General features: G+C 35.0%; 1 protein-coding gene across 2 annotated transcripts in view; it reads right to left on the reverse strand.

Annotated features, from left to right (window-relative positions):
• Nucleotides 1-14,618, reverse strand: part of LOC135839633 (neuronal acetylcholine receptor subunit alpha-7-like) — a 307,481-nt gene that overhangs the window by 170,749 nt on the left and 122,114 nt on the right. The gene's annotated exons all lie outside the window — the stretch shown is intronic.

Here is a 14,618-nt window from a genome sequence, read left to right on the forward strand (position 1 = left end):
GAAAAAAATTTATAAGTACGTAGCATTATGAAAATTTAAAATAATTCAAAAAACCGAGAAGAATGAAATAATTCAAAAATCTGAAATTGAAAAGTGAAATTTTAATTTGAAACTAACAATATATGAACTCAATATGGTCGAAAATGAAATTCAAAATTCTGAAAATTTGATCAAGAACTGAAAACGAAGTCAAAAAATTCACCACATTCAAAAAATCTGAAAATAATTTCAAAAACTGAAAATGAAAATTTTCAAATAAAAATAAAAAATTAAATAAAAACCAAACTAAAAATTAAAAACTCGGGAAATAAAATCAAAAACTGAAAACGAAACAGAAAAGTCATCAAATGAGATCACGAACTGAAAAATAAATTAGGCATACGTTCATAATTGTCAGAAAAATTAATTCAAAATCACTCAAAAAATTAATGTATTTAGAATAATTTCAAGTATTTATTTGCAATGCCCCCTCACACCCTCCTCCCCCCAAAAAAGATTTGAATTCAGTAGCATCTCATAATCTTATTTGAAATCAGTACAAAAACATTCTCTCACTTCACTCGCCACAAAAAAAATCAACATTTCTGAATCAGCACCGCCAAAAAGTTTATCTTAGATCACACTCAACTGCGAGTAGATCCCTCAATGTAGATTAAAAATTAAAAATCAATAATCAAAATAGAGAAAGCCCCAAGTTGAACTATCGCTGTGAAAAATAAATTTTCACGATTGATCGCAGAAGCTAAAAAATACCTCGAAATAATATTTCAACCCACCCCCCTCTCCGTAATGATGATTATTTCAAGAAATGTTGAAAGTGACGTAGAATATCGATATCGTTAGTATTGTATTTCAAGAGTGCTTACTTCAAATATTCACATATTTTTTTCTATTCGACCCCTTTGAACCCCCCCCCCCCACCGAGCCCTTTACATAAATAAAATTTCAATTCTGTCCAGTTCAAAAATTCCACGAGCTAAAAATCTATTCTTAATTTCAGCTCAATTTTTAAAAATTATTCAAATATGAATGGGATAAAAATGGGAAAATTAAAATTTGCACCAAATCAATGTATAGTTCAGAGTCAATTGATGATAGTTTCGAACCGCTTCGAAGCCTCTAACGAATTTGTATTTTTCTATATATTTTTTTTTTTTCAAAAGTACCCACTGAAGAAAATTTTGGATTTGAATCGTCACAAAAAGATCACAAAAACATGTTTAAAAATCATTCGAAATGTTCACAAAGATGCAGGTGATCCGAGTTGATAGTTGACGAATTTCGCAATGTTTTTTTTATTTCGAAAATGTGAGAATATGAAAATCGGTTGGAGGCTCCAGGACGGTTCGAAACAATCACCGAATCGACTCTTGAGAGCTTGAAAATAGCATACCTAAAAATCGAATTTTGGCTTTCTGCATCAATTTGGAGAAATTTTGTTTTTCCCCTACTTCGACTCTAAATTCAAATTTGCAAAAATTCGCCAAAAATTGGAAAATGAATTTCAGCGCCTGAAATTTCGGCTGATGGTGTATTTTGGGCTCCTCTATCGACCTTTTGTCCGGTTCAAAAATGTTGTTCGCGTGCTCTCCAATAGAGTATCTCTTATTTTCAATTTTGAGATTTTTTACTCCCCCCCCCCCCCCTTAAAGTTATTTCATTATGTGAGAAAATAGTTCCCGAAACCAAGAAAAATAAAAGAAAAAACATTATAGAAAACTTAGCAGTAATACGTGATGAGATTTTATTGTTCAAAATGACAGATTTGAAAATTGAACCCCTTCAATCTCACACTTTTTCCCCCACTAGGAGGTGAAAAAAAGTAGGGGCTATTTTGGTTCGAATGGGGGAATAATGTGAGGGAGCAGAATAAAAAAAAACAAAAATTCATAAATATCGCTTCATTTTCCAATTTTTTTTGAAAATGGGGGGGGGGAGGAACTGGTACAAGTTTTTTTTCACTTTCGGGTTGAAACTTCATAGGATTTATTTTTTCATCAAATGGAACCATTTTGGAGAGGGGGGTGGTGGAAACAGAAAAAAATCGAAAAAAAAATTCCCACCTAGTATAAATAAGAACCACCTTTACTCTCCAAACCTCTCCAATTTTGAAACAATTAAAAAAAATATGATGTTACGAGTTGTTTTCCAGCAGACGAGGTCAACACGTGACGCTGAAATTTTTCAATTTTCCACACCTTTTTCCAGACTTACACATTATCTACAGTATCTTGACTACAAAGTTCGTTTTAATTTTATTCGATAATTCCATAATAGATAATAATTTTGTAAAAGTCGTCAGAGCAGAATAAGTACAAATAAAAGACCTTCAAAATCGTTCAAAAGCCTCCTTATCCTTACAACGTTGTCGATTACGCTACAACAGTTTCAAATATCTATACCGTCGCAGCGGCGTTTGTTTATCACCACGACGAGCGAGCACATGAGACGAAAAACAATCAATATCACTGGTTGTTCCCCAAAAGTACCCACCTAGTACGCATCTCATCTACATACATATAATATATATAAATTTTACACCACTCGGATAGGGGGTAATAGAAAAAAAAAAAAAAAGATGAAGAAATGAAAGAAATAATAAATAAAATAGACGAAGAAGAAGAAGCAGAAGAAGCAAAAAAAAAAAAAGGGTTATAGCGAATGAATATTGGCTTATTGGTAAGTATATAGTTTATGGTGCGCGGCACAATTGCTACGCGAGATAGAGAATGGCAGGAGGGTAGGTAGAGAGGAAGACGTGCTGTGAGTTCAGAGAGAAAGCAGCACGGCATGGCAGTCAAAACAGATTGTGATACGTTATGGGTTTATGGGTAATGGTGTAGCAGAGTTTCGCTAAACAACTCGTATTAATATTCGAATAACATTTCGTATATAAAAATGGCGATTGCGATGCATGGTGGCGAGAACGACTGAGAAGGGTAGAGTAGAGAGTAGAGTAGAGTATAGGAAAAAAAAAAGAAGCAAAGTAAAAACGAAAAACAAAAAAGTACACTCTGCATTGAATGTTTTAGGGTTACGACGTGAGAATAAATGTTAGTCGGTAGTCGCAGTCGGTACGTGGCGTTAAAATCTCGCCTGGGTATAATAAAACGTTTTTGAATGGCGAATCATGCCAAAAACGGTAAAGTGTGAAAAAAAAGCCGCGCAAAGGCAGCGATCGCGCGATTCCCAACATATGGGTAAGTACCACGTACACGTACACATATGTACGACGTATACCTATACCAATTGTGTAGGTCTACCTCTCTACTACACGTAAGTATACATATCCTACCTATGTGCGAAATACTCCTACGCATACCTTTACCTATACCTCCTGTACGCATTTTCTATTATAATAATTTAAGCCGAGCTTTTGAAGAATGTAAAAATACCTACTATTACGTACGTACAAATAAATGTAGCCAGCCAGGCCTCGTATGTAATTTACAATCGCTACCCTATCTGCTGTACCTACATAAGTATTACTCGTATAACGACCTACAAGGTATACCTATAGATCTACACTTTCGTTCATAAGTTTTAGCAATCCTGGCTCGTCGCATACATTAAATAAAATGCACGAGTATTTTTCTCCGATGTTTATGAGAATAGTACGTACAATGAGAAATGCGAATACAGTATTTTTTCCTCTCTTTTTTTTTATATAAAGTTCAAGTTCTTAATTTTTATTTTAAAAAAAAAAAACTGGTTTAAAAAATATCTCAATAGGTTCAACTGGCATACCTACATTAAAAAAAACGTTGCGCAGCGCGCAAAATCAATCGACTTTTCACTCGCAGACCGATGCATCTTGTTAGACAATGTTGATAATTCTATTTCAAATAGGCATGTTCCATAGATCATCAAAATCGACAACGTAAAATTGGAATAAATTGTTTAAAAAACATATCTTGCGAGTTGCGTGTGTGTTTCGCGAATCAATTCTTCAATTTATGAATCAATTCGTTCGCGAATGAGTCACTGATGCGAATCATTTCGTTCACGAATGATTCACCAAATAAAATTCAATTCGTTCGCGAATGATTCACCAAAAATTGATTGTTGATCAATTCATCAGTTTATGAATCGAATCGTTCGCGAATGAGTCACTTTATACGAATCATTTCGTTCGCGAATAATTCACTAAAATAAATATAATTCAATTTATTCGCGAGTGATTCACCAGAAATTGATTGTTGATCAATTCATCAATTTATGAATCAATTCGTTCGCGAATGATTCACCGAAAATTGATTGTTGATCACGTCTTCAATTTATGAATTACTTAATTCGTTTGCGAACGAGTCACTCATACGAATCATTTCGTTCGCGAATTAATTCTTCAATTCATGTATCATTTCGTTCGAAATTGGTTCACTAAATATAATTCAATTCGTTCGCGAATGATTCACCAAAAATTGATTGTTGACCAATTCTTGAATTTATGAATCAATTCGTTCGCGAATAATTCACTGAATATAATTCAATTCATTCGCGAGTGATTCACCAGAAATTAATTGTTGATCAATTCATCAATTTATCAATCAATTCGTTCGCGAACGAGTCACATATACGAATCATTTCATTCGCGAATAAGTCACTAAATATAAATAATATAATTCAATTCATTCGTGAATGATTCACAAAAAATTGATTTTTGATCAATTCACCAATTTATGAATCAATTCGTTCGCGAATCATTCACCAAAAATTGATTGTTGATCAATTCTTCAATTTATGAATCAATTCGTTCGCGAACGAGTCACTTATACGAATCATTTCGTTCGCGAAAAATTCACTAAATATAATTGAATTCGTTCGCGAATGATTACCCGAAAATTTATTTTTGATCAATTCATAAATTTATGAATCAATTCGTTTGCGAACGAGTCACTTATACGAATCATTTCGTTCGCGAATCGATTTTTCAATTTATGTATCAATTCGTTCGCGAATGATTCACTAAATATAATTCAATTCGTCCGCGAATGATTCACCGAAAATTGATTGTTGATCAATTCTTCAATTTATGAATAAATTCGTTCGCGAAAGAGTCACTTATACGAATCATTTCGTTCGCGAATAATTCACAGAGTATAATTGAATTCGTTCGCGAATGATTCACCAAAAATTCTTAAATTTATGAATCAAGTCGTTCGCGAACAAGTCATTCATACGAATCATTTCGTTCGCGAATAAGTCACTTATACAAATCATTTCGTTCACGAATCGATCCATCAATTTATGTATCAATTCGTTCGCGAATGATTCACCAAAAGTTGATTGTTGATCAATTCTTCAATTTATGAATCAATTTGTTCGCGGACGAGTCCCCTATACGAACATTTCGTTCGCGAATCAATTCTTAAATTCATGTATCAAGTCGTTTGCGAATGAGTCACTTTTACAAATCATTTCGTTCTCGAATGATTCGCCAAAAATTGATTGTTGATCAATTCTTCAATTTAAGATTTTGAATAAAGTCGTTTGAGAACGAGTCAATTATATGAATCATTTCGTTCGCGAATCAATTCTTCAATTTTTGTATCATTTCGTTCGCGAATGATTCACTAAATATAATTCAATTCGTTCGCGAATGATTCACCGAAAATTGATTGTTGATCAATTCTTCAATTTAGGAATTAATTTGTTCGCGAACGAGTCACTTATACGAATCATTTCGTTCGCGAATAATTCACTAAATATAATTAAATTCATTCGCGAGTGATTCACTAGAAATTGATTGTTGATCAATTCACCAATTTATGAATCAATTCGTTTGCGAATGAGTCTTTTATACGAATAATTTCATTCGCGAATGATTCACCAAAAATTCATTGTTGATCAATTCTTCAATTTATGATTATGAATCAAGTCGTTCGAGAACGAGATACTCATGCGAATCATTTCGTTTTTAATTAATGAATCATTTCGTTCGCGCATCAATTCTTCAATTTTTGTATCATTTCGTTCGCGAATGATTCACTAAATAGGATTCAATTCGTTCGCGAATGATTCACCGAAAATCGATTGTTGATCAATTCTTCAATTTATGAATTAATTCGTTCGCGAACGAGTCACTTATACGAATCATTTCGTTCGCGAATAATTCACTAAATATAATTCAATTCATTCGCGAGTGATTCACTAGAAATTGATTGTTGATCAATTCACCAATTTATGAATCAATTCGTTCGCCAATGATTCACCGAAAATTGATTGTTGATCAATTTTTTAATTTATGAATCAATTCGTTCGCGAATGAGTCTTTTATACGAATAATTTCATTCGCGAATGATTCACCAAAAATTCATTGTTGATCAATTCTTCAATTTACGATTATGAATCAGGTCGTTCGAGAACGAGATACTCATATGAATCATTTCGTTCGCGCATCAATTCTTCAATTTATGTATTATTTTGTTTGCGAATGATTAACCGAAAATTGATTGAGTTGATCAATTCTTCAATTTATGAATTAATTCGTTCGCGAACGAGTCACTTATACGAATCATTTCGTTCTTGAATAATTCACTAAGTATAATTGAATTCGTTCGCGAATGATTCACCAAAAATTCTTAAATTTATGAATCAAGTCGTTCGCGAACAAGTCACTTGTACGAATCATTTCGTTCGCGAATCGATTCTTCAATTCATGTATCAATTCGTTCGCGAATGAGTCACTTATGCGAATCATTTCGTTTGCGAACGAGTCACTTATACGAATCATTTCGTTCGCGAATCAATTCTTCAATTTATGTATCAATTCGTTCGCGAACGAGTCACTTATACGAATCATTCCGTTCGCGAATCAATTCTTCAATTCATGTATCAATTCGTTCGCGATCGTAGTATTCAGTTCAGGCTCAGTATATGTAGAATTCCTCAGGTAAATTACAATATCATCTGCTTTCACTATTATAGGCTAAATAAAATACACTCAATTCACATCGGCTATTTTCGAGTAAAATGCCTCACTCTGCTTTGAAACATCACTTTTGGAGAATGAGACCCGTACAACACACGATTACGTAAACATGCAACACAATATACCTACAATCTATATTTCAGCTTCTCATTCAACCGTGATCATTTGTTGGAAAAAAGGCCATTTTTTACACGAAAAAACAGTAGTAATGGCGAGACTTATGTACTGTAGCACGTAACTATACAGTAAGTATACAGATACACATACATACATATGTACGTATTATAAAATGTTTCTCCGCGCGGTTAATTTCACACTCTCATTTTCGATGCAATCGTTTAAATAAAACATCGCTGCGTGCGCTTCTCGCCTTCCACATTTGCGAATCTCTCGCACCTTTTCTCATCGTCGTCGCTGCTGCTGGTTCATTTCGTGGCCGCATATGTTGTATAGGTAACTCGATGGCAGGCTAGGTGAATGGTAAAGGTACATTTTATACTCCTATAGTAGGTTGAGAGATATGAAAAGTCAGATACACTCGTACTATACGTCTACTTCTACACGTAACTATACTCATCACTCGACGTAACATCTACAGGTATACCTGCCAGTGCCTACTGTAGTACCTACCTATCTTTGTAGATTTATTCATTTATTACACGTATACGTACAATTTTTTTTCTCTCTCTTTATACAACATTCGTTCGTTCGTTCGTTTCGCCATCCCGTCGCGTCGTACATTTTAGCACGATTTAAATTTCCTCTTTTCGACGTTTTTGTTGCGTTTCTTCTCTCTCGCTGATGCTCGCTTCGAATACGTACGTACGTACCTACCTACTACATTGAAATTCTATCTCGTATAGCTATTAGAGCTACACTATACTCGCACATTCGTTCTCGACCAAGTTAATTAATATAAGCGTCGAGTCGAGCAGAGTCGAGTCGAACAGAGTCGCAAAAGCTGCAAAATCAGAGAAATAGACGCGACGCGACAAACGGCGTTTGGCACACAATCTCGTCGTACGTCAACGTCACATTCATCGGCGTTATCTTTTTTAAAGGCTGATTGTCGCGAACTACGAAATTAAAAGTATTGCGTTCCACCATATCCTCTCTATCTACACAGTATACATGAGAAGGAGGAGGAGGAGGAGAAGGCGCAGCGTAACTTATCGAAATGAAATTTACAAACGATACGATCCTCTCGCTCGCTCATGCTTTTCGCTTTTCTCTATTCTTCGCTTCTTTTTTTTTCCCACTGCACAACCTCATTCTCGCCATCTTTGTCGCAAATACATACCCAGCACGGCTTTTTCGTTCTCCTTCTTGCCAATAAATGTTTAAAGTTAGCGGGCCAATAAAATTGAAAGCTTTCAGGCAGACAGTTTTTTCAAATAACACAACCGACGGATTTTCACAGCAAATAAAAAGTAGCTCGGTTATAGAAAAAAAGAGTACAGAAGCAGAGAGAGAAAAAAAAAGCACCCGTACGAAAAGATAAAGACAGAATGTGCGGAAAAAAGCAGTACGCTTGCGTACAACAAAGGCCAGGCAAACGACTATACACGAATAGTACGACGACGACTACGATGACGATGAGAGAGAGAAAAAAAAAATGTTCTCGCGACATAAAATGAGACTTCAACATCCAATTTTCTGAAATAATTTGGAATTCGGCCATCAAATTCAAAAACGAAAACCGGAAACTAATATTTTTGTAGCCGAACAGTTTTACACGTTGAACAGAATGACGTTTTACTTCTCTCTTTTTTTCCCCTCGACTTCGTTATTCGTCGTTTTACTTTTTACTTTTTTCCTATACTCGTATACCTACGAGTACTATACCTAACCTATACTTTAACGAAAGAGAATTTTTATACATCACGGCCAAAGCATCAACACGGTTCAATTTTACTTTCAACGTTTCATTTAAATTACGCTCGGATATAAAAAAAAAAAAAGAAACGAGAAAAAAATCCTAAGTGCTCATTATCACGGTACATGAAATTTTTGCTCATTCGCCTTCTTCAGCAGTTGTGCGCGTAGCAAAAGTACCTACGACGACGCTTTTATTTTCAATACGCTTATTCGTATCATCTCTCATCGCGATGCGAGTAAAGTATAAGTATAAATTTATGTCTATCTGAGCTTTCGCTCTCTCTCTCTCTCTCCAGCTCGTTCTGTTACTTTTTCTAAAAGTCGCACTCGATAAGAATTTTCGCGCCATTTTAAATGGAATTTTTTTAATTTAGTATCTGTCAGCGAACAAATCGCGTACCAATATTGACGGTGACACGAAGAAAAATTCATTTATGAAATTGGCGGTAGCAGAGGCGGCGTGCGACCATGTCGAAAGTCGTCGACGTCGACACGGGCGTGCCAAAAATTTACCTAATATTAAAAATCAGATAGGTGACGATGAAATGTTATATACAGACATCTACACCCCGGTCGATCTTCGATGGAAACATCTATACGAGTTATTATTAAATTCTCGAAAGCGAAGCATACGCAGCTGCACCTCCAAGATAATACCGTATCCCCTATACCTATGTATAGAGTGGCCGAACAATAAGACAGCAAATTCACGCTCTATAGTACGAAGGATCGACAGTGAGAAGCCTTCTTTCATTACCTTTAAGACCACGAAGGGTAATTTTTTTCCATCACTATTGAAACGCAATAGTGAAACTTTACCGCGAACTTCACGCCGAAATGGTGCAGCATCCGGCACAGCTCGAATGGTGATTTGGCCTTTGACCCGGATTCTGATTTTCAGGCTGTATTCGTTATTCAACCTGTTGACTTGAAATTTGGTACTGCAGGGCACATCAGAATGCATTTGTGAATCAAAAACTCCAATTAAAATTAGATACCTATGGTATATTGTAAACTGAAAATGAATTTGAAACGAGTAAATGAAATTTCAAATTCTAAAAATGAAATGAAAACGCTAAAATTTGACTACATATTTTAAAACTAGAAATAAAGTTGAAAGCCGAAACTTAGTGATTGAATTGAGGAGCTCATTGCAATAATAGCCCTTGTCACATGACCTCTCAGAACCTGTGCAACTCCCAAGCTCTCCCTTGAGCGTACCCAGGATCATGAATGTGTAGTGCATTGACTACGCACATTGTGGAGCTGCAAACGACAATTTAGAGCTCACACTGAAACGATTCGCTATGAAAACGCCACCATTCAACAAAAACGACATTACACTGTGGTTCCCATTACTGGATGGCCAGTTCCGTAATACAGGAATCATTACAGAAGATGAGAAGTATGACTACATCATCTCAAATATCATCGATCCTGATGCAATGAATGTGATTAGAGAGCACATTCTAATTAAACCTTACACTATGGTTCCCATTACTGGAAGGTCAGTTCCGTAATACAGGAATCACCAAAGAAGATGAGAAGTATGACTACATCATCTCAAATATCATCGATCCTGATGCAATGAATGTGATTAGAGAGCACATTCTAATTAAACCTGAAACCACACCATATTCAACTGTTAAAAATGCTCTTTCTTATGAATGCGTTCGAAACTTCACAAGATGAAAAAACCCAAAAACTACTGAACAAACTTCAACTGGGAGATAAAAAACCTAGTGCTTTATTAAGAGAGATGAGGAATTTGGCTGGAGAAAAAGTGGGCGATGATTTTCTTAAACCCATCTTCCTCGACCATCTCCCGAGTAGTATGAAACAAATTCTCGAAGTGACTCAGTCTGCCAAATTGAATGATTTGGCCAAAGCAGCAGACCGAATGCATAAATACACTCCTGTTTCCGTCAATGCAGTGCAACACCAACAGGAACTTACTGAATCTAGTACAGAGCTTATACTGTAGGAAGTGGTAGTTGTACCCTTGGTGGCGAACTTGTACTAATGTGTACTAGCCTACCTACTAGCTGAGTGGTACAGCTCTATTTCCTACCTAGAAGACTTTAGCCAAAAAAAAACACCAAGTTGTTTCACATGCTCTGTATTGTATACGCAAAAGATTATACAGTATATGGTTAGCTCCGCAATGCATATCACAGTGTAGTGCATTGACTACGCACGTTGTATAAGAGTAGAAAAAGCACTGTTTTACTACTTGTAGATAACTTGTGTAGCCAGATCGTACATAACCCAAATGCAAAGACATCCCAAATCGGAATGACAACATATGAGGAGCTCATTGCAAAAGTAGCCCTTGTCACATGAACTTTTAGACACGTTTTACTCGATTGCACCTATTGCCAACTGCGGAGATCATGTTGTAATGATGAAATGACCGTCAAGTTAATCTACCCTGAGTAGCCCTGAGAGGAATTGCTTTATAGAGTTTACATTCATGATACTGGGTACGCTCAAGGGAGAGCTTTGGAGATTGCATAGGTTCATGTGACAAGGGCTACTTTTGCAATGAGCTCCTCATATGTGACCCGCTCTGACAAAATCGACCATTTTGACAAAATTTCAAAAAATGTTTTTTCTTCAAAAATCTGATCTTTCAACCCTTACAATTCATTTTAAACATCATTATTTTGGACACTTTTTTTTTGTTGAAATGGTCGATTTTGTCAGAGCGGGTCACATATGTAAAACAGATCAAAAACATTCTTAAAACCATCAAAGAAATCAGTCTTTCAAACCAAATCTAGATTAACCCCTCGAAACTGGGCGTAAAAATCCTAGCAATTATATACGTCCATTATTTAAAAAATCTGGAAATGAAATCAACAAATGAAAATAGAATTGAAAAATTAAAACAAATCTGAAGATTCGTAAAATCGCCACATTTTACATTTTTTGAAGACTCAATTTCCTCGTCGTTATCGTGGTTCCATATCCTTTACAGGGCATTGGAAATCACATTAAGTGGTACCCTAACAGGGTGAGGCGAATGCCTATATGCCACTGCAATTATTCTAGGGAATCGACATTTTTTGAGCTAACACGTAGTAGTTTCCCGTTGCTTTCTACGCTATCTACAAAGTAGCTCATACATCGCTAGCTGGGTTTTTACCATCCTGAGTTCAGTAATTACTGCTACCTATAGGTGGGTGCTGAATCAGTTACAGCTTTTTGATACTGGCAACAGATTGCGTGCATTTCTGTTGCCTCTGCTGTTCTGGTGCTCTGAGCTTAATGTGTAATAAATGTTAAATGCACTACAATAGGTACATTACACGTTAACACCTGTGTCTCTAGCGGGCTAGACCTTTTGAATTTTTAAGAAAATCTGTTGCAGAATTTTGGAAACCAACAAAAAAATTACAAATCTCAATGAAAGTTCAAATTCTCATCATATGTATATTATTATGTATACTACTAAAATGCTGTACATGACCCTATCATTTTATTTTATATTTGTAAATGCAGCATAATGCTGCCTATTGCAAAAAATAAATTTGATTTGATTTGATTCATTGATTCATTCATTTAGTCCTTCCATCTGTCCCCATTTTTGTCTTTTTGTCGTTTCATCTATTCGGCTTCTTGTTGTTTTGTCATTTTGCTGTTTCATCTTTTTTTCTTTTAGCATCTTTGTCTTCTCATCTTTTTGTCGTTTCATCTGTTTTATTGTTTCGTCTTTTCATCTTTTCATCTCTTCGTCTTTTTGTTGTTTTGTCGTTAAATCTTTTCGTCGTTTTGTTGCTTTATCTTTTTGTCTTTTCTTCTTTTCGCGTCTTTGTCTTTTCGTCTTTTCATTTTTTCATGTCTTTGTTGTTTCATCTTTCATCTTTTCATCTTTTTGTCCGTTCCTTCTTTCATTCTTCCATTCATCCTTTCATTCATTTTTTCAATCATTCTTTAATTTATTTCTTCATCCATTCTTCCATTCATCTATACTGAACCTGAACTGAATCATGTCTCACCTCGGGAGTAATAAGGTTACATCTCAAAAAAGTGACATTTTACAGGAGAGTGATATATTTTCTTTTTTTTTTTAAATTTGATTCATTATTTTCATCAATTTATAATTTAATTGTGAGGAATGAATAGCACCTCATTTCAAAGATCTGGTATCCTACCTTCATTTAGCATAAGCACACTTTGAAAAATAAGATCTTAAAGAGGAAATATTTCAATGTTTGGAAAACATTTTGAGTTATAACCTATTATTAAAATTTATCTGGAGGTGAAAGGAAGCGTCCAAAAAAAATTTCATCTTTACAAAGTTGTAGAGAATTAAATTTTCAATCGACATATATGGTCACTAGTTTTTTTCTAGAGTGCTTAGTTTTTGGGTTGTTCTCAAAAAACTAAAATTTCATTATAATGTAATGTGCAAATTCATTTTTCTGAAAAGTAAAAGTGATCAATTTAAAAAATTTTTTCCATTTGGTATACTTAAACCAATAAAAAATACACTCCTTGTGACTATTTCTAACTGACAAACATTCAAAACAATCAAAACTGTTTGTTATTTTGTATGTACAAAATTTGCTCAAAAAAGGTGGAGTTTTTTAACATGTACCTACCCTTATAACTCCAAACAATTTGCAATGTTGTTGGGATTTTGAGTTGAGCCATTTGCGTTTTTTACAAGATCTCGTAGATAATGTACCCAACTTAAAGTGTTATTTTTGGTTGAGGGGGGGGGGGGGTTATACAAACCCCAAAAATGCAAAAACGTCAAAATCAATTTTTTTTTAGATGTAACCTTGTAATGGGCAGGGATATGGCCACACTGCTGGTTTAACTCCCCTTTTCCCCTCGGCCTATGTATTATACACGTAGTGTATAATGCATCGTAACATTATTCATTCCTTCAAGTACCGTGGTTAAGCCTACATGGCTCAGTTAAACGTAGTGATATTCGGCAAATGTGGTAATTTCGGCTAAAACATGGTGATTATTTCCGATTAAAAGAGTTTTTACATTCGTTCAATGTGTTTCATTCGTTTAATTCGCGATCTTTCGTCGTACTACTACTTTTACAAGGATTGGATTCTACCTGTGAACTTATCAACTATCCTCCCTGTAATATTTGGCGCCCGAATTAAAAATAATAACCTATTTGATGTGCATTCGTGAGTATGAACCAGATCTGTGAGTGTAAATATGGTATGGTGTGAGCACATTAGTGCATTTGTATTATTAAAAAATGTATGTTATATATAATGTTGAATATGTATAGAAAAATTGCAGCTGTAGAGCAGTGATAAGTTCAAGTTTTTCTTACACCTATCATAGGTATTGGAGTCTGCTACTTATTACCTTATTAGTCAAAATTTTCGGTCAACCGTGTGTATATATATTCGAATATCGTAAAACCAATTTTTGGCCTATAAGATCTAACATTTTCCGCGAAAATTTACCTTTGATAGGTCAATTTTGAGATACCTACTTGAAGAGGAAATCATCTTGCAGGTTTTTGCAAAACATTCGTTTTATTGTTCACAAGCATCACCTAGTATCTCGTTGGTATTTCCGAACTCATCCAACGTAGCTTCTTATCGCTCTCTGTTACCTACACACAGTAACATTCACATAGTTGTACTTCTTTCTATGCTGCATAAAATAACCTTGATATTTCTCTCTCTCTCTAGCTTGCACTGTTCAATTGAAACTTGAAGTTTCATGGCAAAGTTTTGCACAGGATTGATTCTCTGGCTAATTACTTCTCTATTTGCATAAAATTATAACCAAAATTCATCCATGCACCCATTGTGCTTTGAAA

The sequence above is a fragment of the Planococcus citri genome, chromosome 3 (genome assembly GCF_950023065.1).
Source record: "Planococcus citri chromosome 3, ihPlaCitr1.1, whole genome shotgun sequence".
Taxonomy (NCBI): Eukaryota; Metazoa; Arthropoda; class Insecta; order Hemiptera; family Pseudococcidae; genus Planococcus; species Planococcus citri.